The sequence below is a fragment of the Leopardus geoffroyi genome, chromosome D3 (genome assembly GCF_018350155.1).
Source record: "Leopardus geoffroyi isolate Oge1 chromosome D3, O.geoffroyi_Oge1_pat1.0, whole genome shotgun sequence".
Classification (NCBI taxonomy): Eukaryota; Metazoa; Chordata; class Mammalia; order Carnivora; family Felidae; genus Leopardus; species Leopardus geoffroyi.
In genome coordinates, this window is record NC_059339.1 from 54,291,521 (window position 1) to 54,319,386 (window position 27,866).

General features: G+C 38.6%; 1 pseudogene; it reads right to left on the bottom strand.

The window, feature by feature from the left end:
* Positions 1-6,659: 6,659 nt before the first annotated feature.
* On the bottom strand, positions 6,660-12,419 carry LOC123587486 (annotated as a pseudogene).
* Positions 12,420-27,866: the final 15,447 nt, after the last annotated feature.

Below are 27,866 nucleotides of genomic sequence, written 5' to 3' on the forward strand. Positions count from 1 at the left end.
GAAGGGTTGACTGTGTGTATGTGGAATGTGGTGTGTGTGTTGTGATGGTTAAGTGAAAGGAGGTGCTATTGAGTGTATGTTTGTGTTCCCCCAAAATTCACATAATGAAACGGAATCCCCAGTGAGGTAGCCTTAGGAGGTGGGGCCTGCATGAAGTGATTAGATCATGAGAGTGGACCGTTCACGAATGGTATTAGTGCTCTTATAAAGGAAGCCCCAGAGAGCTCCCTTACCCCTTCTGCCATGTGAGGACACGGTAGAAGAAAGCATTTATGAACCAGAAAGCAGGTCCTCATAAGACTCTGAATCTGCTGGTGCCTTGATAATGGACTTCCAGCCTCCAAAACTGGGAGAAATAAATGCTGTTTATAAGCCACCCAATCCATGGTATTGTTATAACAGCCCCAATGGACCAGGAAAGGAAGGAAACATATTCTAACCAGGAGTAGGAGAGATAGGAAGGCTTGGCATCAGGGTTGCAGGAGGATAGATCAGCAGAGAGGGTCCCAGCACAAGACTGATACATGAAGCCTGGGTCAATGCAGAGATCAGGGGCCTTGACTCACAACCCTGGCTGTTCGTTGGAGACCACTCTGATTTTCCTATGCTGATGGGCACCTAGGAAAACAGCACAATGTACTCATTCACACAGAAAAAAAAAAAAAAAAAAAAAAAAAAAGAGACCACAGCTCCAGGGTAAAACGGCACAGATTTTCCGAGCAGTCACATGATGTTTCTGAGTACACACTGCATTCAATGAACGGAACAAACTTCCACTTCTACAGGTAAACAGATATGTGAATACTTTTGATCAAATTCATCACCCTCATAATCTGTTATTTAATTTTATAAATAAGGAGAGAGCAAAATGAACTAAAGGAACATATTTACCAGACCAGAATAGAGAACTGAATATGGCTCCATTTTCACAGAAGAAAAACACAAAGTGAAGTTAATTAATTATTTTGGTCTAAATCACACAGCAAGTATGGGAGGCACGATATAAACCCTTATCTGTTTAGATTTAGAGCTTGAGCTTTGTTATCTCTGGGTGAGGAGGACTGCTTCTGCCCTGAATCTGTGATGGTCCACAGTGACGTTCTGGATCATACTGATTTTCAGGAAAAATATACTTTCCGATTATATACCATAGAACATTTCATATATTGTGGTGTAATTGGCTTTTTTTACTTGCCCATTAGATTGCAAACAACTGTAGTTCCTCATATTGGTCTCCTTGGCCCTAGTACCTAGCACAGTTTCTGCAGCTCAGCTGAAGGGAGAGGTTTGGACCTTGTCCTGAAATCTTGATCCGTGGGAGTTGTTTTTTATTTGATTACTTTAGTCTTCCATTTACATGAACTAGTTTAATAAAACAAGTGATAGTCACTCATGAGTAAATATTTTTGAAAAGAACTTGCATTGTCAAGAATAATTTGCATTCTTAAATATGAATGATAAATAGACCTGATGGGGAGTGTCCCTAGCTAAACACAGCTAAATCAAAAGAATAGGAAGAATATGCTTACAATTCCAAAGAGAATAATCTTAATTTTAAACATTATTCAATATTAAAGTGTTAATAAAACAAAGATACACCCAGAAACTGAAAAAAAAAAAAAAAAAAAAAAAGAAAGAAAGAAAAGAAAAAGCAAAAGAAGAGGGAGAAATTGATTCGCTTTTGAAGTTTTCATGGGGGAGGGGAGATTTCAAAACAGAATGTGAAGTTTTTACAAAATTCATCATTCTCATTATTCCCATTTTCAGGTAAAATGCAAACTAGATGCAAGCAGGTTTTTAAAACACTGTATTATGTGTCTCAGAGGCCAGAACTACTGAAGCAAATCAGATCTCTCATTTTAGCATGCATTTACACATTTAAAAATTTATATTATTGACTATGTGGAATGCCGTGACTTCTAGAGAACCATTACCGCTCACAGGATAGCTTTTTATTTGGCATTGTATCAATTTGAAGCCCAGAATGTCATGATCTTAACGCAGAGAGCAGATATGCGTGGGTGGAGTGGTATGGAGAGAAAGGTAAGGTGCACATGCAAGAGGCAATTTTCAAATGTCATTGTTTCAGCCCTGAAAAGGGAACGCACACGCGGAAGGGAACGTTTTGCTCCCTGGTCTGTGCCAGGCACTTCCGCTCGCACGTCTCGCGCTTCTTGCTTCCGCGCCGCCGCCACGCTGCAGCGCGTGGAGGACCATTTGCCCCTTAAATATCACACGTAGCTCATTTGCATTATAGACTATGGGCCCAAGAGGGAAAAACACTTAATTTTATTAATAGAATGGATTTTAAATCTCTCTACAGGAGGCCACAGAACACCCCAAAGGGCTAATCTATGTTATGGAGAGATGGCAAATCGGAAAAGCCCCAGTGTTTCTTCCCCCCCTCAGAAATTGTTCCCAGTGAAAGCTACCACTAGGCCGACTGGCTTTGAACATCCTCTGTGCGAACACTGCAATGGTTCTACACCTGATGTACAAATACCTAAGCCCCCGAGATTTACAATAGGAATGCTAATGCATGGCGTAAGCCCCACTGAAACAGGCAGAGCCGGGATAATAATTTTGTAACCTCGTGTTGACATAACCCACCAGCTTGCTGAAGAGCCCCTTCATGTAGAGGAAACACAGAAACTATAATGATTTTCAGATACAGTTGACAAGAGACCATTTAGTAAACTTTTATTTTTTTTTAACTAACAGTATGCGAGGATGTTGTATTCTAGGCTGCTACTAATAATCTCATCAGAATGCAAAAGCAGCGACTGTGTTATAAAACCAATGATCTGTTATATTCTGCAAGAATTTACAAAAGCCTAATGTCATTTACTACACCATGAGAACCATACTTGGATAAAAAAAAAATAAAATAAAACACAACAGAATTCAAAAACTGACTACAGCTGACGAAAAAATAAACTGTTTGCAAATGCAACGTTTTAAAGGTAAAACAGACCAGAGTGAAAGACATGAAGCCCCGTGACGACTTCAGAAGGGGAGAAATTGGTGTTGGGGAACGTATGAACGGGATTCGTCACTTAGGGCCCTTTTGGAATCAAGGCATCCGTTCAAGTCCAGGCTTCTCCGGTCCATGGTTACTGCTGAGTGTGTGTGGCCGGCTCAAGCTGCAGGAAACTTGCAGTCTCAAAAGAGTTGTCTTTTTTTTTTTTTTTTTTTTTTTTTCTCAGCAGCATTCTTGACAAAAGCATATCTCTAAGCGATCTTAAATATACAAATTAAATGATTTTTAAAAGGGAAGACTTTTCTTTGGGGACATGTGGAATAAAGTCAACTGAAAAGTCAGTGGCAGAGGTCTGTTAGGATCTCTATGTAGCTGGGACTCAGATGGTCTCTTCTTTCTTTCAGCTGGGACCCTATGATGGGTGGGAGAGCGGAGGCAGGCTTCTCTCAGACCATATGCTTGCTGCTCTTAAAGGTTTCATGGATTTAATTCTGGCAGTTAATTTTTAATGGCGTTTTAATTTTATAAGGAAATAAATGTGTTTAAAAATTCTTTCTTTTGAGGCCCAAACCAATTCTTCTGCATTTTATTCATGATGAAAAAAAAAAACAACCCAGCTTTCTGAAGGATGATGTCTACCTTTCTTTCTATCTCTATTGCTGTCTATAGCACTACATCTATCTATCCACCTCTAATTTTTCCATCTATCCATCCAGAGACAAAGGGAGGGAGAGAGACCCTTAAGTGTTTGGAAGTGCTATAATCTTTGGAAGAAATTGATTCTCTCCTTTTCCAACTAAGCCCTTTGGAAACATTTTTATTTCCAGGATGGAAGTAGTAGAATGTGAGAAATACAGGGTTCTTAATATTAAAAAACATTTTTTCGGTTATGCTAGGCAGCTTCCAGCAGATTCCTTTCAGGAAATGTATTCTTGGATGTCCTTGAAGAAATCCTGGGTCTTGCAAACTTGCAGGGAGTCATTTTGAAGTGTTGACTTAGGTGCCTGTAAGACGTCTGGTAATAATGAAGATGGAGCTTTTAATGCTTTGGGGTTTTATGAATGAGTTATAGTACAGTCACTGATGGATCATTAAAGTATATCTCTACAGGAGGAGGCGTCTGTATTTTTTGACTGCTGGGAAGTTGCACATAGTGATAGGTGTCCAGAGAGAAATCGGGATTGGCCGTTCATGAGATCAACTAGTTTGAGAACCAAATGAATTTGATGTTATATTTCAGGAGAGTTGCTCACCACGGACATGGAGAAGTGTTTCATAAAGGAGGCAGGACTGTTTACTGAGCCTGAATCCTGCAGGGCAATAGTTAAATGTGTGAACCATCTCGTGCCTTCACTCCTGCTGTGATTTTTCTTCCTGAATGACTGGAGGAAATCACTCTTTGGTAACTTTCCATTCGTACACAAGAGCAGCCCCAATGCTTCCCCTTCTTTGTGAATATCCCTGATCTGCAGTTGTCTTTTACGTGATCACAGCACCATATACGTAGTTATCTTAGTATCTCTTATTAACTATCTTACAGGGGTGTGTGTGTGAATGTATTTATTTATTGGTTTACTCTACCGGAGTATGAGCTCCTCAAAAAATGCTATCTTCCATTTACAGCACATAGCTGAGGTTTGGGCACGTAATAGGTATCTAATAAATGTTTGGAACTGAATAATTGCAAGAGGATTTAAGTAAAATCAAACTTCCAGGAAAAGTTAGAAAATGATACCTACAATTTAATAAATTTAGACTATTGATCACTTACATAGAATTAGAGGATTCTTAAACAATGAGAAGCATTTAAATTTTAAAACATATTTAAAAGTAAATATTTGTTTATATTCCAAAAAATTCTGTGGTGTGAGATCTGAAGAACAGGTCCCTTTCTCAGTTTAATAAACAATTAGGAAATCTGACATTGGAAGGAAAGTGTTTCATTTACTGTCCTTAAGAGATACCACTTACATTTAAAATTATTGGTCTTTTTTGAGAACTGATAGGGAGTTTGAAAAGAGTGGTCTAAATAGACTCAGTAATTTCTTTATTCAACAAATTTGTACAGAGCACCTGCTATGTGCCCAGTTCTATGTTAGACACTGAGGGTTCAGGGATGAACCAGACTGACTTGGTTCCTGCACTCCTGGATGTAGACCATAATGAGTGAGGTGGGCTTCAAACAAAAGGCTTTCTAAACATCATGTCACTACAACTGTGGTAAGTATTACAACTGACAAGTTCAGGTACTTGACAGCATTCAAAAGGAGAATCTGACCTAGAGAGAGGATACCTTCACTGAAGAACTGATAATTAAACAGAAACTAGAAAGATGGTGAAGGTGAGGAGGACAGGGAATTTAGAAGAAGGGTGGTATAAGGAAGGGTATGCGCAGAGGGAAAAGCAGCAAACGTGGTACATTTGAAGAAGGCAAAGGTGGAGCTAGGCAATGAGGCTCCAATGCAGTGAGGGAGGGGAAGCAAGACATAAGGTGAGATAAGAAGTTGGGCAGGAATCAGTGCTTTCGAGGGATCAGTGGCCATGAGAGAGATGTGACAGTGGATGAGGCCAGGGGTAACATATCCCATGCCAATGCATCTCCAAGAGAAGTTTCCTCCCTTCCTTCCACTAGAAAGCCACCCCACTCCCTCGAACTTACCCCTTTATATATAAAAAACCCAGAGGTGCTAGTCATAGGATGGTTTATTCTTAAAAAGTAGCATTCATGGGAGGTTTAAGAAGAGAAATGACATTCAAGTTTGAGTTTGAACAGCTTGGCAAAGGGCCAAGTTCAGTGTAGAAAGAAAAGAAAGAGGCATGGATGGTTCACACGGGTATCATTGATAGTGGAAATGAGTAGAGGGAAATTGATAAATTAGAGACACATTTTAAAAGAATAATCAGCAAATAGGGCGCATGAGGGGCAGGGAGTTGTCAAGAATGACTGCAAGATTTCTGTCACGTGCGTATGAGTGGATATTTGGCCAATTGTTGCAGTAGAAACACTTGAGGAGGAATAGTTTGGCAAGGACACATGATAAGTGCAGATTTTGGAACTGTGGTCTTCGAGGAAGCTGTGAAACATCCAAGTAGAGATATAAAGAGGAACTGGACATAAAATTATAAGAATCAGGACAGAAATCAACATGGAAACAAAAACTTAGGGATGATGGGCTTATAGAGGAAATGTGGGCTATTAATAAAAATTAGAGTAATAAAGAGCTTCTCTGGATCATAATATAGATCATGGGAGAGAAAGAACAATATTAGATGTTCTCTAAGAAATGAACAAAGAAAGGTTTTTTTTGGTTTGTTTTTATATATTACCATGTAGTCACATGTTTTGGATTTTTGCTATGTATTGTTGGCTACATTTTAATGACAGTTATTATATGTTTTGCATTGTACTAGTGCTGGCAAGTATGAGACTTTCTCCATTACTCTGGAGATCAGCAATACAGAAATTATTAGAAGGTTATCAAAGACATTCTTAAATTGTTTAACACAGATCATCAGTGAAATAGCCACTTGGTGGAACTTTTAAAATTTAATGCATAAACACACAAGTCCCTTTATTAGAGACATTGTACATATTGGTGAATATGGTCAGTGGTCACATCTATGCATTAATTCTTTAAAAAATAGAATGAATAATTAGGATAGACCCTATGCTCTCTCCTTACATTGTGAAGGGTCTTGTGTAGCCATATTCTGTTGGAATGACAGACTGTACAAATTTCAAGAAAATAAGAAAATGTGTATGAACACCAAGTTCTCCCCTCCTGCAACGGTCTTAACGATTTCCTCATTGCCTCAGTATGCCTGCGTGGGTGAACTGAACACATAGGAGGTGGTGGGAGATGAGGCTGATTTTCAATGGTCACTGTTTTCTTCACCTGATGTTGAGTGATGTCTTCACACATGTGTTCGACTGTTAAAGGCTACCTTTGCTCATCATAGCTGAACAACCATAGTCACGGTGTCTGGTCGTAAGTTCGGGTTGGCAGCATCAGTTTTGGTTTCACAAGCTAATTCTACTATTTTCCTTGTGTCTAGGGAAGCTTCATCTGTTTCCCACAATCCACTTTCTTCCCATTCTTCCATATCTGAAGCTTCTCCTTCACCTTCCTCTTCCTCCTCTTCAATCCTACTGAGCGATCTTGAAGTTTTACGCTGTCCTTGCTTTCCAATGTAATCTCCTTAACTGCTTCAGTAATTCCTGCAATACCTGTGTTATGACATGTAGCTACCCATCCCCCATCACCAGCATCTTCTTCGATGATAGCTTCCAAGTCAGGTGAATATTCCATCTATTTGCACCGCTTGTATTGTAGCATGGCACATTTTTGGTGACCCCAAAATTGTTTGCCTGTTGGTAGGTATGCCTTCACTTTCAACTCTTCCCCTGTAGCCCATTACCGTGTTGGACAGTGGTGGGCTAAGTGCTCTCTAGCTTGCCACAAACTCTTCTGGGTTGATAACACCTGTTCCCCCAAACTTTGATTCCTTGAGGACTGGAGTCAGGTACTCAGCCACTTCCCATGCCTTTCTGAAACAGCCACTTAGAAAAGTCAGAGAAGTGTCATGGTTTGTATTTCTATATATGTGTATATATACACATACATACACACATTCATATCACTCAAATCATGTTATCATTTTATAGAGACTGATAATGAAGTTCAGAGAGGTTAAGTGATGTCACATAGCTACCAAGTGGCTGAAGACAGACTTGAAATCTCCACACTCAGAGTTCTTTCTATGCTACCATGAATTGTCATAGCCAACATTAACAAATCCCTGTGCGCTTTAAATAAGTACTTTCATCCTCATGACAACTCTGTAAGCTTAGCAGATCCACTACATAGTGGCAGCAGTACATAAAGTGGAGCCTTCTGACTCCTAGTTGCATCCCATGCTCTAGGGGAATACCCTGAGTTCATGCAGACCTAGTCTCAGATTTGCACTGAAACTCTGCATGATAGGTGTGGAGCTAATGAGGAAGGAAGTGCCATTCACAAGGTGGGTTGTGATGATGGTGGGAACACAACCAGCAGGATCTGGGCCAAAATAATTAGTATAGAATACATCAGAATGACGGCCACCTTCTAAGGGCTTGACCTTTTGAGGTTATGTGCCTAAATGAAACTCATCTCATTTCTTCCCTTGGGTTGAATTTTAGGAGCACAAGAAATGAGGGTGTTCATTAAATGTATGATTTAAGGTACTTGCAGTAAAAGAAGGGGGGCCAGAGGAAAAGGGCACAAACAATATTCAAGTTTCAGGAACTTTGAAACGTAAGAATGTAGGGCAAATGAGAGAATAATAATGATGATATTTATGGTGGTGATGAGAGGAGGGAAAGAGGAGGACCCAGTAAATTTACAGGTACATTTCTGCTTTAAACTGTCTGCTCATTTTTGACCTAGAAGTTTCCTTCTTGTAGTTAAGATGAATTTAAAGTATTAGCCTTTGGTTTCTACAATGTACACGGTTGGCCCCATGTGACTGTGGGTGTTAGACTCACTATGATGAGAACAGGGCCATGGTACCCCTCATACTCTATTCCCCAAAGGAAAGCAGGTCTGGCTGTCTTCCACCGGAAAACATATCCTTCACAGAATGAGTTCATTTTAGCTGTCAGCTATGGAGTATCTAAGAATCTCTGTATGCATGCAACATTGCCAGCAAGATGCCCACCCACCTCCACTGGGGATAAGAATCCCCAGTGGGGGAAAAAGGCTGCTTCCAAGTGAGTGAAGCAGCTGTTGTTTTACACAGAAATGTCAAAAGTACAAGCAAATTTTTCATCACCAATTGGCGGTGTCATGGCCAATGAAATACTTTGTGGTTTTTATGTGGTTTGGGGAGAAGCAACTGGTTTTGTGAGATTTAAGTTATAGATAAAAACTATATATCTGGAAAGTAAACCCTTGGTTTGAATTCATTTCACTGTTAATGATAGGATTTGAATCTGAGAGAAGGTAGGTGGGATTAAATCAGTCACATCACACATCGTTGAGATGTTAAAAATTACTTTGTTATCTTTTAGTTACATTTTTTTAGTAGTTAAATGAGTATGAATATGTTAAATGCATATAAAAATGTGTAGAATTCTGTCATATTGCCATTTCCCAAAATTAGTCTCTAAATATAAGGACATTAAGTTTTCCAAATGCAAGGAAATATCAACTATATGCCAGTGTTTATATTGACTTTCAGTTTATTCATATGTTTATTTCCCATCCACCTGCAGTCTATTCTTTCATCTATGCATCTATCCATCATCTAATAGCTATTGATTAAGCCCGTCTGTAGCTGAAACACTGTGTTAGACATTATAGGACACTGAAAGCCATATAACTTCTATTTCCTGTCTTCTAGAAGCTTCAAATTATTTGACAATTCATTCATGACATGAGGAAGAGTGAGTCACTTTATCATTGCAGCAACTGCCTTTAAAGAATAAGGAAAATTAAACAAAAGCTGTCTCCCACCAGCCCAGCAAGGTACAGATACCAAGTCTCACCATGGATGCAGGGCCAACCTTTAAACCCCCTTTAAGACAGGCTCTGTTTATGCCCCTGGTAAGTGACAATAAAATGTATATGAGCTTAGACTGACATATAAGAACTGTATAAAGACTGTAAGTTGGCTGTTATTTAAGAGTATGAGAAAACAGGTGAGAGCTCAGTGTAAAGCAATATGTAAAGACATATGATGTCTTTATGAACCTCACTAAGCATCTTTGGCATTTGCCCGGATCTGCCTGACTATGGGACAGAAGGTTAACAAAGTAGCTCAGTAGTTGTCTTGGCTCATTTGGGCTGTTGTCACAGAAGTACTGTAGACTGGGTGACTTCAACCACAAGCATTTATTTCTCACAGTTCTGGAGGCTGGGAAGTCCAAGATCAAAGTGCCAGCAAATTCAGTGTCTGGTAAGAGTTTCCTTCTGGGTTTATGGATTCCTGTGTCCTCACATAGTGGAATGGATGAGAGAGCTCTTTGAGGCCTCTTCTATTTGGGCACTAATCTCATTAATGAGGGCTCTACCTGCAAAACCTAAGCATCTCCCAAAGGCTTCACCTCCTAATACCATTACACTGGGGGTTAGTTTTCAACTTTTGAGTTAGCAGACATTCAGTTTATAATGGTAGTTAACATGTGTCATTATAAGTAAATTATTAAAAACTTTTCTTGAAATTGTACCAGCAGTTGGGATATTTTGAGTTGGAAGCTTCTTCAGTGATGATCTACCTCAACACCCCATTTTGCAGATAAGGAAACAGAGGTCAAATAGATCATTTAACTGGCTGGGAGAGGACCTCCCACCCAGATCTTCAAACTTCAGGTGAGAGCTCTTTGATTCTGCCTCTTACAAAGTTTTTATGTGAGATGTTTCACTGCCAACAGACAATAATTGGACCACTTTTAGCTTAAGTTGAGGCACAAGAATCTTGTTTTAAAAGTTATCCTTCTGCATTGTTTTCCTTTCTCTACCCTCCTCAATCTCCTTTCCAGTTTCTTTTTGCTTCCCAAATGGGGCATCTACTATCTTCCTATCAACTTCCATTGCAAAAGTTCTTTTAGTCCCCGTTTAACCATCAACATGTTTTTTTAACCCAAGTAACAGTACTGATAGGATTCACAGGTTACCCTGGGGTAAAGCAACAGCAATGTTCGGCTACTGGAAGGTTGAATCTTGGGTTTGTCTTCTATCAATTACGTGTGTAAAATGGCTGTATATTTTACTTAGTCTACTGCAGCCCTTGGGTTCAGCATGTGTGCTACAAACACCAATGATAGCACATCAGATCTGCCAGAGTTCTAGGGAAATGCTTCCATTCAATTCCATACATTACCCAAAGCACTGACCCCTGGGTCACATACACCCACACTCTTAACACTGCGCACACACAGACACAGAGGTTTAGGCCTGTCTCTCCCCTTTTGCTCTTTCACCACCCTGCCGTGGTTCTGGCATCCCCATACATGCATGTCCTGCTTTTCTGCCTACTCTATCCAAGGACCAGAACCAACAGGAAGTTATTTTCCCAAATTAATGCATAAAGATGCCACAAGATCTTTCCATAACACAACCTTTATTTTTCTTCCTTAAAAACTAAAAAAGGTGGGGTTTTTAATAGCTCCTTTAGGTTTATTTTCCCTGTATTCTTAATTATATTAAAGACTCATATTCCTTCCCTGAGTGTTCATTTAGAAAGAAGGTTTTGTAATAGTCACATTTAATTTATCAGGGTGCAATAATTTGTGTTTCCCAATCATCTTGCCGACTTTGGTTCATTATACTATTGTTTCACATGAGTAAGTTAGCAAAGTTTGGATTGATTGACTCTAATTAACTAAAACTGGTTCCAGGCTGTGCATCTATTGTCATGGTAGCTAGCCGCAAAGCCCTAAACTGTGCAGCAATAGTGATATAAGGTAATATTGATTTGAAAACTGTAGATAATATGTAACCTTGGGCTTATCACTGTTTGGGAGATGAAAAAAAAAAAAAAGGATGGGGAAAGGAGAAGTACTAGGACAAGTTGCAAGTTGTAAGGGCACTTGAGAGTGTAAGTGGAATTTTCAGTGGTTTCACTTCTTTTATTGTTTTCCCTGTCCAGAGATAATCACAGATGTGTTGAATTACAGACAAATTCGAAGTCAGCAGTTGGAAGACTAAGGATTTCATGGTTTTTGAAACTGTGAAGAAATGAAATACACTTGCTGAGAAACTGTCCAAGATCCACTTAAAGATTATGAAGAGACCTCCTACTTTGTAGAGGAAATCTTTCTATACATTACTCATCAGAAAAGTACAACTGTTTGAAATTTATTCTTTTCTCTGTTGCTGAATTTTTATAGTCAATAATGGTCTTTGTCGGAGAAACAATTGTTTTTAGACAGTGGGGAACTGGAAAAATGATTGTATGCTGTGGCCTGTAAACATGAACAAATATCACCCTTGCTCTCTAGCGGTGGACAGAGATCAAATTAAAGAAAGTAGAGTAGAATGCCGTGGCTGAGATTCACCAGTGAATTTCCAGGTTTCCTATGAAGCACGCTTGTAGCTTCTGTTGCTTCTGTCTTAAAATTAGGACCTTCTTCCATTTGATTGCTGTTGCTCACTTTTTCAGTTCTATATTCTCCATTTTAAAAGCTCTGGGACCCCAGTTTTCCCTGACATCCTTATTAACTGAACAGCTTACCCCCTTCAATCATCCATTTCTTACCAAGTTCACCAGAACAGTCTTCATGTCCTGACAGACAGAAGACGTGGAAGTTTAACTCCTGAAATACAGAGGCTTGTCTAAGAAGTTTTCTGTCACAGTGGAGAAAATACTGGAAGTTTTCCAGTTTATCCAGCTGTTTGTTTCCTTTATCTGCACTGTGCTGCAGTCTGTTTGGAAACTGAGGATAGGCTACTTTCATGTCAGTACCTTCTTCATTTGATCGTTTGAGTTTCTTTTAATGGTTTGTGGCCATTGTGATTATGTGAGAAAGGGCAAACTTCCAAATGTCACAGTGAAAGAAGCCTATATTTGTGAGGGTTTTCCAAAGAAACAGAACCAATAGGAGGTGAGAGAGTGTGTATGTACGGAGAAAGAGAGAAAGAGAGAGAGAGAGAGAGAGAGAGAGAGAGAGACAGAGAGATTTTAAGAAATTGACTCAAGTGATTATGGAGGCTGCCAGAATCAGCAGAGTGGGTCACTGGACTGGAGAACAGGGAAAGTTGACATTATAGTTTAAGTCCAAAAGCTTCGGCAGCAGAATTCTCTCTTGCTTAGGGGAGGTCAGTCTTTTGTTCTAATCAGGTCTTCAACTGATTGATTGAGGCCCACCTACACTATGGAGGGTAATCTGCTTTACTCAAAGTCCACCAACTTAAATCTTATCCAAAAACACTCTCACGGAAACATCCAGAATAATGTTTGGCCAAATATCTGCATAGGGTAGTCCAGTCAAGTTGATACAGGAAGAGTGAACATTATCCAGAGTAATGTTTGGCCAAATATTGGCACCCAGTGGCCTGGCCAAGCTGACACAGATATACCATGGAGCCCAAGGCTCACATAAAGGCACAGGCTAAGAAGCACTTGGGTGGCTCAGTTGGTTAAGTATCTAGTTCTTGATTTCAGCCCAAGTCATGATCTCACAGTTGTGGGAGACAACAGCTGAGCAGAGTGTGGAGCCTGCTTGGGATTCTCTCTCTCCCTCTCTCTCTGCCTCTACGCCACTCATATGTACTCTTTCTCTCTCTCTTTCAAAATAAACAAACATTTTTTTAAGGCATGGGCTAAGGAACCACAGAAGAAAAAGCTGGGGAAGGAGAATGACACAACTTTGTTCTGACAAGAGAAACAGGAAAGCACTTGGCTACTGATTCCTTACAGGGTCACAAATCCTTACAGATTTTGAAGTATTTCAAATGATCACCACACAAACGTGGTACATATAAGACACAAACCTGTCTTTCTTCTTGAACGCCTTAGTAGCAAGGTGTCCTCACACCCTTTTGTTTTTATGTGCAAGTAGGGGTCATAGTAGTTTTGAAGCAGTGGATACCACAGGCAATATGGTGAAATGACAGTAAAGAGCCTGCCCAGCCTCCTTCCTCTAACCCAGTTGACTGCACACATTTGTCCCAGAGAATCTTTGCCTTGCCTTTTTTTCTAGAATTCAAAACAGTAGTCGAAAATGTCTCTGCCATATTTACAATTTTCTGCCCCCTGAGCACCAGTTCCAAGTGACTCACTTCTTACCAAATGGAAAGCAGATGTAATATCTCTTGCAGGTAAAATAATTTGTTTTAACATCTTTAATAATAAAACAATAAGTTTTGTTTATACTTGTTAATAAAACAATAAGTATTGTTTACTGCCTAGTGCTGAGGAAAATTCAAAGGAAGAATCAAACAAAGGCTTTACCTGTAAGAGTTTATAGATTTTTTTGGCGGGGGGGGGGGGAACCAAGTCTAATACATAGCAAATAACAGAATACAAGTTATTAGTGAGAGGGGAGTCTTCAGACAAGAAACTCTGTCATAGTTCATAGATGGTGGGCATAAGTATGAGAGGGAATGGCCACCCCTCTGGGTTGCTCTATTTGAATATATTCTGCAAATTGAGGGACATTGTTTAGACTGATTAAAAATTAGCTCATTCTTATTAAAATCACTCCAGTTTCTCTCAATGATTGTATGTTTTTCTAGTGTCTTTTATTCAGTTTAGTAGTCAAATTTATTAAAACCGTATGGAAACACCTAAGGATGAATTTTTGATAAGAGGTAATTTGGAGAGTTTACCTATAAAATGGAATACATTTCTAAACTTGTAAAGTCTTAGTTTATCTTCTGAAGAATCATCCTTCCCAAGGATTGTAACTATCATTACTTAGATGAATCTCTAGTATCAGTTTTATCAGTATTCTCCTCAGACTTTTTCACTTACAGAAAAAAATAGACTGTGTTTGGAAATTATATTGGATAAACTCCACCTTCCTAATAATTTCTGGAAATCTGCAATCATTCTGGGCCACCTGAGATGGCAAATTGATCTCAATAGCCTCAATGTATTCAATTCCTACTCAGGATAGTGGCAGAAACTGTTTTAAGGAGACTGATTCTGAGCTGAAGGGCAAGAATGTTTACTGAGAAGCCTGGGTCCTCACAGAGGATAAAAAGTAATAGGGAAGATACCAAGATCATTGCTGAAGTACTCCACGGCTGAACCTGAAAAAAAAAAGCCCTAAATGTCACTTCTGAAGGGCAAACAAAATTTCAGTACTAGGGAATTAGAGCATAAGATGGACTACGACGGGATGGAATGAACATGAGCAAAGGTCAAGGAGAGTAGATCAGAACTAAGATTTTTGAATGGAGATTGTGTACTGGTGTGTTCTTTTCACATGGCTTGCAATTTATACTAAAAGGGTGGGCAAAACAGCTTAACCAGGATGCAGTTGCAAAGTGGGATGCAGCACCAAACCTCACTCTTCTAGTGACAGATGTCTGACCAAAAGCGTCTTCTAATTTTGTTTCTTTATCTGAAAGGTGACACATCACATCTGAGATGACACAAAATAGGTCCGCCGATTCTCACTAAAATCAGAGAATATAGGAGAGGCAATGACCTTAATGCTGTGCTAAATCGAAGAATGGCCCACAGACCAGCAGCGTCTGGATCAACAGGGAACTTACTGGAAATGTACAATCTCAGGCCCCAGCCCAGATCTACTGCATTAGAACCTGTGGATATTCAGTTTCCCAGGTGATTTGTGTGCACATTAAAATAAGAAACACAAACATTGTACCTTCTATACTACCACTCACAGATAGTGTTTGATTACAGACCCACAAGTAAGAGTTCACAATTAAAAAAAAATTTTTTTTAAATGTTTATTTATTTGAGGGGGAGAGAGACAGAGCACAAGCAGAGGTGGGGTGGAGACAGAGGGGGAGACACAGAATCTGAAGCAGGCTCCAGGTTCTGAGCTGTCAGCACAGAGCCTGACGTGGGGTTTGAACCCACAAACTGTGAGATCGTGACCTGAGCTGAAGTCAGATACTCAACCGACTAAGCCACCCAGGTGCCCCTAGAGTTCACAATTTTTAAAATAAGTGTTTGCTGATAAATTCTTCTTTAGCTTTTAGAACCTAGCACAATATTAGAAAAATTATATTTGGTCCATAAATATTGAATGAATGAATGAATGAATGAATGCATGAATAAATGTTTCACCTTGAATTAGAAGTGTTTTTCCATAAATTATTTGAACTAGCTAGAGAATAAATCGATCTGTTTTCCACAGTAAGTCCAAAAATTAAATCAAAAGACTTTTTGTTCCATATAGGCTTCTATTTCCTAGACTAAATATGTCCAGTTCCTTCAACTGTTTCTCAGTGTCAAGGTGTGTATAAGCTCCTCACCATTTTTGGTACCTTTTTCTGGCCACATGTTGGATTCCAAGTGTTCCAAATAGAACATGTGATCTAGGAGTAAACCTGTCCCTAGATGTGGTCTGAGCAGCACAGAGTACAAGGAATGCAAACTGATGACATTCCTCTGCTTCTGCGCTGGGCTTTTCTAATTTAGCAAATTGGTTGTCACATCACTAAAAATAGGAAGTTTGAACTTGGGCTCCCTTTTTTTGTCTGAGATTATTTTGCTTACCACAAACGAAGGCCACAGAAGCTAAATATATGTCTACTTGAATGATGACTTTATAGCAATAAAATGAGCCCACAGGGGCTAATGACTCTGTAATCAGCTTTTTCAACCACTTTTTATATTGGGCATAATTTTCTCTCTCTCTCTCTCTCAGAAATTCTACATCATTTATCACTACACTAACATGAGTAAAAGGGGAAAGGCATGAGCTGAGAGATTAGAGGCCACTGCCTGTCTGATATTAAATCATAATCGTAAATTTGCCTGGAGGAGACTTTGATTTTGGATACCAGTACAGTGGACTCTTATGTTCTTTTTTAGTTCAGAATTCTCACTTTGACAATGGTTTAAGAAATTAGGTTTTAAAAGAACTTTTTTTTTTTAGTTAAAAAATAACCAACAGAATACTAACATGATTAACAGTATACCAACTCAGGACCATTTTTAAAGTTCCCTTTATTGGTCTCTACCACCTCCTGGTTGCTATCAGAGGAAAGGTATCAAATCCCTACAGTTGACCTGCTTGAAAACTGGTCTTTGGTAAATTTGAGGTCAGACACTTTTCTGAGGGAGTATTATTAACATTTTGGTGTCCTCGTGCCCCAGACACCATTTGAGCTATATTTTCTTTTATGCCTGTTTATATCAGCTTATTTAGACACTCCTTCCACAGCTTGAAGATCAACCTGTTGCATTGGTAGCATTCCTTTTCTGGAGCTGATTGCTCTTAGGCCTGGTGCAAAGCCTATTTGTAATGAATATCCTCTGCTTATTCCTTGAGACCCTCTCTCCACCCTTCTCCTCCCCACTCTCTGCTTTGGTAGGCTGATCTGTACAGATTACATCAATGGGCTTCCATGCCTTCTCCCTCTCCTTTAGGTCTGGAGGTGGCAACAGCTCCACTACTATTGGCCCAGGATTTCTGCACCATCCTTTGTTTCTGCTATAGCTTACTCATGTCTTTGTAATCGGTGCTTGTATATAAGCCCTCCTTGAATTGCTCTAATTTGATGGTACCATCTGTTTCTTTGTCCCTTTATCCTGGATGATGACAGGACCGACCCATTCATTCATTCTGTCACTTTGTTGTTATGTTACTTACTCGCTTATGTAGCAAACACTTATACATTATCTATTATTTACCAAATATTCTGTTAAATTTCTTTACAGCTCATGGTCTACCAAAGGTCAGTAAATTTGAGATAAAAGTTAACTCTTGAATTTCTCATCTTAGTTGCTCTATGTCTTATTGGCATACAGCCTGTAATTAGGAGACAGTTACTACCAATCGTCTCAAGATAAAGTATGCTACTCCTGAGACACTGAATAAGAGTCTCTTTTCATATCAAGCCAGTCTTTTTTTGATTTACTTAGGTCAAAGTACAAGTAACAAATATAATTGTTTTAAATCAAAAGACTCATACAAACAAGAGAAAAGAATTGTTCTGTTGGTGCCAATACCTACAGTTGTCCAATCACACCTAGCCTCCAATTTTCTCATGATGCCTAGATCTGGTCTTTGGCTAGTAACTTGCTGTCCAAGGCTTCTTATAAAGGCCACCTTGGAGGACTTCCCAACAAAAGGCTTTCTTTGTATTCATAGATTTTTTTTTATTTGGTTGTAGTCACCAGCCAAAGGGTAAGAGGTTTGCATTCCTTAGATCTGTCCTGCATGCATGTTTTAAGAAGAATCCTTCTCTATTTGGATAAAGGCATAGTAAAGTTTACTCTCAAGGATAGAAGAATAGGATCCTTTCATTTGGGCTCTTGTTGTGACATTATAACATGGCTTTATGGCAGTGATGATGGAAAAGGATTTAGTTTGTAGTAAAGCCATCTTTGGCTGCATTAATAAAAGTTAAATGACAAGACTAAAGGATGTGAAAGTCCTACTGTTCCATAAAGTGATAAGAAAATGTTGCTAAGCTGTGTTCTTCTCAGAGTCCCATTTTTAAGAAGGAGTGTAGAAGTTTGTCACTTTTCAAGATAAAGAGCATAAAAGTCAGGTTCTGGAGAGCATATCATATGAGAAATATGTAAAAGAAAAGGAGATTACAAAATAACTCCTTTTAAACATGGAGGATAGGATATTTATGGCTCCAAAAATCAGAATACTGTGGGTGTATGTTTTTTCCTTTTAAAATGGAGAGGTTACTTCCCAATTCATTTTATGAGGTCAGAATTAGCCTGCACCCTATCAAAGATATTGCAAGGAAAGAAAATGATAGCCCAATATTCTTCATGAGCACAGGTGCAAAAATTCTAAATAACATTTAAACAAATAAAAGCCAACTATATATATGTGTGTATATACATATATGTATACATATGTATACATATATGTATACATATACATATACATATATGTATACACACACACACACACACACACACACACACATAAAGGGTAATACATCATGACCAAGCAGGGCTGATCACAGGAATTCAAAGGTGGTTTGACATTTCCATATCCAAAAAAGAAAATGCTTATGATCATCTCACTAGAAAAAGTATTTGACAAAATCGAACAAAATCATTCCCCATTAAGGAAAAAACAAAACCTCTCAGGAAACCAGGATTAGAAATGTACTCAATCTGATGACAGTAGCTAACACACTTAATGATGAAAGGCTGAATGTTTTCCTCCTAGAACTAGGAAAAAGACAAGGATGCTTACTCTCACCACTTCTATTCAACAATGCATTGGAGGGGCACCTGGGTGGCTCAGTTGGTTAAGCATCTGACTCTTTTTTTTAAAAATTTTTTTTTTCAACGTTCATTTTTATTTTTGGGACAGAGAGAGACAGAGCATGAACGGGGGAGGGGCAGAGAGAGAGGGAGACACAGAATCGGAAACAGGCTCCAGGCTCTGAGCCATCAGCCCAGAGCCCGACGCGGGGCTCGAACTCACGGACCGCGAGATCGTGACCTGGCTGAAGTCGGACGCTTAACCGACTGCGCCACCCAGGCGCCCCAAGCATCTGACTCTTGATTTCAGCTCAGGTCATGATCTCAGCATCATGGGATTAAGCCCCACGTCAGGCTCCATGCTGCGCATGAAGCCCTGCTTACTCTCTTTCCGTCCCTCCCCATGCTTGTGAGTGCACACACTCTCTCTTAAAAAAAATAAATTAAAAACAAACAAACAAAAAAAGCAAAAAAAAAAAAAAAATCCAATTGGAGATTCAAGCCAGCAGAGTCAAGCAAGAAAAAGAAAGAAAAGTTATCCAGATAAGGAAGGAAGAAATAAAACTTTCATTTGCATTTTCACATGATTATTTGTATACAAAATCAAACAGAATCTATAAGAACTCTAAATAGTAAGTGACTTTTGCAAGACTTCTGGATATAAGATTTATATGCAAATGTATTTGAATATATTAACAATAGACTCTTACAACTGAACATTAAAAATATCTCATGTATTATAGTATAGCATGAAAAATGTAAAATACTTAGAGATAAATCTGACAAAATATATGAAAGACCTGTGCATTAAAAACAATAAAATACTTTTGGGAGAAATTAAGGGAGATATAAATAAACGAAAAGATGTACTCTTCATGGGTTGAACGAGTTAATATTATTTAGGTATTAGTCCTCCCAAAATTGATCTATAAATTTGATGCAATTCCAATCAAAATCATGGTGGGTTTTTTTTTTTTGGTAAATATTGAAAAGCTGATTTTAACACTTATGTGGGAAAAAAAGAACAAAGTTGGTGGGAGAACACTTTCAATATTAGGACTTATAAAGGTACAGAAATTATGACAGTGTGGTATTAGTATCAAGATAGACAATAGAGCAATGAAACAAATTAGAGGGTCTATGGACAACTGATTTTTGACAAAAGTATAATGCCAATTCAGTGGAGAAAAATATTCTTGTCAGCCAAGAGCCTGGATATCCATAAACAAAACAATGAACTTTGACCCCTACACAAAAAATGAACTTTGGCTCATACTTCTTATAATATATAAAAAAAATAAGTCAAATGGATGATAAAACTAACCACAAAATCTAAAAGAGTAGAACTTCTGGAAGAAAACAAAGGAGAAAATTTTGTGACCTGGGTGTAGGTAAAGATCTCTTATATATTTCCAGAAAAAGGGGGGGTCCATAATAGAACAAATTGATAATTTATACTTCTTTAAAATTATGCCTTTCATTTCATTTCATTTCATTTCATTTCATTTCATTTCATATTTCATTTCATTTTATAGAGAGTGTGAGCAGGAGAGGGGCAGAGGGAGAGGGAGAGGGAGAGAGAGAATCTTAAACAGATTCCACACTTAGCACAGAGCTAAGTCATGGGGCTTTACCTCATGACTGTGAGATCATGACCTCCAGAGCTGGGTGCTTAACTGAGCCACCCAACTGCCCTTTAAAAGACACTGTTAAGTAAATGAAATGACTAGCCATAGACTGGTGGAAAATATTTGCAAAGCTTTTATCTGTTAAAGAATTAAATCTAGGATAGATAAAGAACTTTAAAATCCAATAATGAGAAAACAAACACCCCAATTAAAAATGGGCAAACATTTGAACAGATAGCTTACCAAAGAAGATCCACGGATGGCATATAAGCATGTGAAAAAATGCTGAACAACGTTAGACATGAGGGAACTGCAAGTTAAAAGCACCACAAGATACCATCACACAACTATCAGAAGGGCTAAAATTTCAAAGGCTGACCATACTTAATATAGACAAGGATGCAGAGGAACTAGAACTCTCATACAGTGCTGGCGGGGACACGAAATGGTACAACCACTTCGGAAAACAGTTTGGTGGTATCTTAAAATGTTAAATGCTTGCCTGTCATATGATCCAGCCATTCCACTTTTAGATATTTACCCAGGAAAAATGAAAACATATCACATTCTTATTGGTCTTGTTTGTAATAGCCAAACTGGAAATAACCTCAATATTCATGAATAGGTGAACAGATGAACAAATATTGATATATGCATACAATGGAATTCCACAGCAAAGAAAAACAATGAACTATTTATGTATGGAAAACATGATGGATCTCAGAAAAATTATGTTGACTGAAAAAAAGAGTTAATGCTATACGATCTCATTTATATGAAATCCTAGAGAATGCAAACTAATTTATAGTGACAGAAAGCAGATGAGTGATTTCTTGAGGACAGGGTAAGGTCTAATGGGTTTACAAAGGGGCTGGGGAGGTGTTGGGATGGTGGCTACATTCGTTCTGCTGATTGAGATGACAGTTTCATGGGTGTCTACATATGTAGAAAAATCCGTGTGTGTAATTAAATTTGTGTTGTTTATGTTGATCCCATGTCATTAAAGAGAGAGGAGCAGGAGGCAGGGACAGAAAGAAAGAAAGGAAGCCTGTTCCCCAAGTCAGCTATATGATTTAGTAAGAGGCTTATCATAGTTTTGAGACTGAAACACAATTTCCCTGCATACTTACACAGCAGCCACGGGCTGTAAGTGGCTTCCACAGTCCTCTCCCCACTCTGCTCTCCTCATTTTCCCCTTCTGTCTTCCCATTCCTTTCTTTCCTTCCTTGCATTGTGAGATTAAAACTTATATTTTATCTTAAGAGTTGGCAAAGACTTTAATTTCTGAAAATAATTCTGTATATCCCTTAGGACTGCAGGTGATACCTTAGCACCTGGAATAGCCAGAGAAAAGGAAACAAAAGAAATAGCTCAAATGCTGTCTACTAGAAACGAACAGACGCTTCGAGTGCCCAGAACAGAGAGTAGACAAGAGAGAACTGATGACAGGGAAACACGGCAACATCGTTGCAGTACTGCTCAGCTCAAGGATATCTAATATTCAATTTTAATGGTTTGTGTTTGTGTTGCTAGGATATAAAACATCTCTGTGGAAAGGCTATTGGGGTCAATCTCGGGGCAGAGGTAAAAGAGCAGATGCCCCATACAGGGCACAGAAGTTGTCGTAGGCAAGTATTTTTGAGAAGAAATTGTAGCTAGAGGCCTCGCTGGAAATTTCAGGGGAAGGCACTGGATTTTCCACTGGAAATGAAATTGGCATTCAGGTGATAGATGGGTGGCACTTTTTTTTCTCTCTTTTTAAATTGCTGTTTGTCAGGAAGTATGTGCCAGAAGGTATGCTGAGGATTGGGAATTCAGAGATGAATAAGATATGATCTTATCCTTTCATGGCTTTACTTTAAATCTTTAAAAAAGTCACAATATAGTGACTATAATGACAGTGTAATACTCGAGGTTAGTGGGTGTGCTTGCTTCAGAATTTTCACACGAAGTGACCTGTCACTAGACATATGGCATAAGCCTTGAAGCAAACTATCATTTATCTCTATCTATCTATCTATCTATCTATTTATATCTATCTATATCTACCTACCTACCGATCATCTATCATCTATCATCTATCTATGTATCATACTGTAGATAAAAACTATATAAAATTATAATAAAATTAAAAGAATTAAAAACAATCAAACAAAATGTCCAATATGCACATCAAATAATGTCAGGCAGTGAGATTTTTGAGAGTGCTGATGCCTTAGCATTCCACCCGTGCCTTGGTAACTCTGTGTCTAAGGTGGCACAGAGCTACTTTCCAGGATGACAGCCTGAATTCCCCATTCAGTAGGTGATGATGGAAGATGTGCGGGGGCTTGTGAGGCAGATGTCACAGTGTAGGGTTTTCTGTACAGAGTCCATAGCAAATTCTCAGTGAGACAATTCTGTGCATTTCTGCTTGGATATTAGGATTCATGGACATCAACTGAGAACAAACTGAGGGTTGATGGAGGGTGGGAGGGAGAGGAGGGTAGTTGATGGGTATTGAAGAGGGCATCTTTTGGGATGAGCACTGGGTGTTGTATGGAAACCAATTTGATAAGAAATTTCATATATTAAAAAAAACAAAAAAAGGATTCATGGACATCACGACGAGAACCAGGTGACTAGTTGTCTTTTCTCCCTTTCTGTTGTGGGACAGGTGAAATCGTATAAACTTAGGAAAATGATTGAAATTTCATCTTTGGCCCATTTGTATAGTCTTAGACCTGGGGTAAGAAATTCAACCAAAGTCTCAGTTTTTTCATCTCTAATATGAGAGGGGAAAAAATGCTTTCTTGGGAGAAATTATAGGATTAGAAAAAAGTGTTCAGATATAAATACACAGTACTTGGTACCTAGTAGGTATGTAATAATTGTAATTAAATTTTTTTTTGTTATTTCTAAACTCAAATTATTACCTGAAATCAGAGTTCAATAGTTAGGGAAGGGCTAGGGAAGTTCCCAGACAGGGCTGTTATCCAAATCAAAAAAAGAAAAATACGGATCCAATTCTTATTGTGTGAAGCTCTGCTCAGGCATTTGGCTGGATACACCAAAGATTTCAGACACATCTAAGAAGTCCGTGAGTTGGAACAAACCAAACTAAGACACTTGAAGCCCCTAGGCAACAGTATCATATAATCAATTACCAGCATGTGCTGTATAGGCAAGAGATGACACAGGACCCTGACATAATTAGCATCCGGTGGTCTTTCTTTAGTCTATGAGCAGAATGGTATAAAGCGGTTCAAGGCAACGTGCAAAGTACTAAGTGGTCCCCTAGTGGCCAGAAAGAGTTAATACCAAATATACCCCAAGTGGAAGAAGTAAGGACCTTATTTACTTTCACTTTGTTTACCTCCCAGGGTATCTTCATTTGCACTGGTACGAGTTTCCGATTCTAATTATAGGCAATTATAGGCAACTCTTCAATTATAGGCAACTGAAACTATTTCCCCAAATATTACTAATCATACTGACTTTCCTGTTCCCCAGTGCAGTCCTAAACTTAGATTTCTCATGGTTTACTGATTTATAAGGACTGCACATTTTTTTTGGTCAGGTTTCCAAGTTACTGGGCTGATGCTGTCCAGGGGGCATCATGCATTCCAGTTTTCCCAGGACAGTTCTGGTTTATGTTTGTTTTCCCAGTGTAATTGTTAGTATCACCCTCTTTTATGATCATAATTGTTCTAGTTTTAGTAATAAATTATATCGTTGCCCTAGTGCTATCTCTTACTCCTTCCTGGTCATTTTTTTTCTCCATTTAACATTCCAGAAATACTTATATAACTCATGACTGGACATGAGGTCAGTCTGGATGTGATCTCTCACTCTAGCAATCACCAGGATTTATTTGGCTGATCTGGCTGGTTAGTTTTTTTCTCTTAAATACTCTGCATGTTCTCTTTCATAAGTTGCAATCTCTATCAGAGAAGAAGACTACTGCTGATTGTGGATGTGTGTGCTACTGAGCTCCCATGTTTTATTTTCCTCACGGATTACAAAAGTGACCTCTAAGCCAGGTCTAGTGCTCTGACACGTTGGTTGGGCAAAATACGTAGAGTCTGGATGAAATATATCCAGCTAACACTCTGTCTGTGAAATATACTACTGTACAGGCATGATGGTGAAATGAAATTGCTAATAGGTGCAAGATGATCTAGACACCAAAACTGAACCAGAACAAAAGGAAATTGTGAGCATTTTTAAGATACAGCACATGCTTATCCACGATGGCCCGAATGTCACCTTTTATCATAGAACAATATGGACACCTGTAAAACTCAGTCAAGTGAGACTTTCAAACTCAAATTTATGCTTGATGTGTCAGAACTAAATTGGTACATTTATAGACTAGTTGTGTGAATGCAACACAGTGGAAATGTTTTGGAATCCAGCAATGGACTTGTGAATGCCTTGTTAAAATGAAGTACACTTGTCTTACTCAGAACAGATTTCTTCAGAAGCATGTCTATCCCCTTACATGATTTGTTTCAAATGATTTAATACATTCAGCAACTAAACTAATACCTTAATGGGTGATTCAATTCGAAATGCCAAAATAAAATTATTGCAAATAAAGAGGCACATACAATTATGCTCATATTCAGCAACTGCTTTGTGCTTTTGATAAAGAATCAGAAACAAAATATTACTCTAAATGGCTTGAACAATACATTTTAAAAATTTGTTTTCTTTTCCTTCTCAGTATTTCTGACCTGTTTCCTTCTCTTCCACGCTGTTATTCATATTTTAACCATATACATTTTACATGTGAATGAGATTATGAATTCATGACTCAGATAAGTGCACACACACATACTATAAATGGTGTTGCACTGCTTTCTTTGCACCTTGCCATCTTATGCTTATGAAGAATAAACTTTAAAAATAAGGATCTGCCAAATAGATATAGTAATATATAATAATATATTAAAATGCACTAACATTTATAATTGGAATAACAAGATTTGGGGACTTCCGTCCTCAAGCAGTTCCTTATAAAATACCAATAAAATAATTCTGGATTCTTTGCATAATACTGAGTACAAACAAACATGTTTAACAAACCAGTAAAGAAGGTCTGCAAGGGTCTAGATGGGAACCATTCTGAGTTGGTTATGACCATAGTAGGTGAATTGACCATAAGGTGACCATAAACAGTGAATTCTGCTAAAGAATTTCAAGGAGATATTAGGGGGCTATTATCTCATTATTGCCCTCATTATCTCATCATTTGACCTAGGATGTGTATTAACCTTTTCATGCAATAAATGTTTAAGTTTTCCCTCTTCAGCCAGGGATAAAGTATGCCTAGAATTGGGTATACAAATTTGAACATGAAACAGTTATATTTGAAGGTTCACTGGATAAAATTCTGTATATTCCTCTAACTAGTCATGTCCAGGATTATAAATCTGGAATGACCGAACTATTGCAATGGTTGCTTCTTTATGGGGGCTACTAGAAAGCTCAGAGACTACTTTGCGGTCATTACTTGCAAATATTTATGACTTCGTGGATATATTTTGTACTGACTTCACTCTTTGGCCCGTTGATTATTTATTCTATTTTCCTTCTGTCTGATGTTTAAACAACTTTAATGTATGTCTCATTACATTTTCTTACTGTATTTATGAATCTTTGTAAGTCATGTATACAGACAAAATCGTACCCAAGGATTCCCCTGAAAGTATACATGTTCTATAGATGCTGCCTCTTAGCAGCATCTCAAGTTTATCTCAAGTTTAATCTGTTAGAGTGGACATGAAACACTAAGGATTATCTAATGGGATCACACAGAATCAATGATTTATAGAGAGTGGTTCATTTCCACTCCCCCCACCCCGTCCGCCCCATTTTACAACTTGTTGTCTTTCTGCCAAAATGTCAGAATGTTTTATATAATCCACACTCCCATTGTGGTGTACAGCTGAGCAAGAAGACCAACCCTTCTGTAAGGTTTTATCTGACACACATTTGTGCAGAAGGAAATTAGTAACAGATATCACTTCAGCTGGGGAAATACAGTTAAAAGGGAGCCTGTCTATCGTAGGCTGTTACAGAGGGACAGGCTTCTCGGCAACGGTTAAAAACAACACATTTATAAAAGAATCCACTGTGGCTCCGTCTTGAATCAGTACAGGGTAACAATGAAATGCAGATGATAGGTGAATGGCTAGAAATATGACGGCTCAAATAGAGGAGGCCCCAGGCACACCCAGGCAGAGACAGGGTCGAACGCTTCCCTGGCATGGGAGATTTGGAGCTCAAAATCCACCCTCGTCATCTTTCATTTGTTTCGTGATGCCAATCAGTCATTCTTAACCAACCCTTTCAATTGTAATTATTAAATCATGATCCCCAGCAAGCATTTGCTGTCAAGCCTCTCCAGTTCAGAGCAGGGAGGCAACTCCCTTCAAAAACTATGTTTTTCTACCAGCTACATTTAAAGGTTGCTTTTCAGTTTCCTCCACAATTATACTTGGATAGCTCTGAGAATGCAAAATAATCCTGCTCGGATGCATCCTGCACCAGCTTTCTCCCTCTTTTCTTTCTCCTTTCCTTTTTCTTATCTCCGACTCCTCTGTTGGGATGATCCTGATTTACACCCCACAGTTTTCATCCTTATAATCAGAAGTTTATGGTGTGACTGACCCCTTAGGTCAGGTATTGGCATTGTCAGAAAGCTGGCGTCTGCGGCTGAGGTTTTTGTTTTGTGATGTTCCATGAGTTGCACAGAACAATCTATTACATAAATAACTCCACAGATAGTGTACAGAATCTTCCCACATGCTTCCACTGAAGAAGCAGGAGAACCCAAAAGACTCCTACTGAGCTCAAATTCTTACAGGGAACAAGAGGCTGGGTGCAGGACAAAATTGCTTTAAGTTTTAATATCTTATTGCATAATGAAAAACAAGTCTGTTAAATATTATAGGGAAAAGGCCCCATTCTTTAAATGTAACCCTTAATCCATAGGTAAAACTCTCCATTTGATATGCTCTAAGAAAACAGCCCACATGGTTTCCATGTAATCTGTCCATGTTTACCAGCATTGAGAAAATGCTGGGTCAGAAAGTCAGCCAAGACGTGGGCCACAGCGTCACTTCCACACCTGCAAGCTCTTTCCCAGATCATCTCTGCTCCCTTCCATTCTCTCTGCGAGTGAGGGATGTTACTGAGGTGATCTCAGTGATTTGAAAGACACATGTGGAGCTACGGATTTCCTACTACCTAGTTTCCTTAGTACCTGACTAGAAATCCTAAAATAGTCAATAGATTGACATCGCCAACTTTTTTCATGGTAAAAAACATGGAAATGTCACTTTATGATAATTCTGGGTTTTATGTCTTTTTAATGACAAAGTCATCTAGTATGTATTTTCTATTGG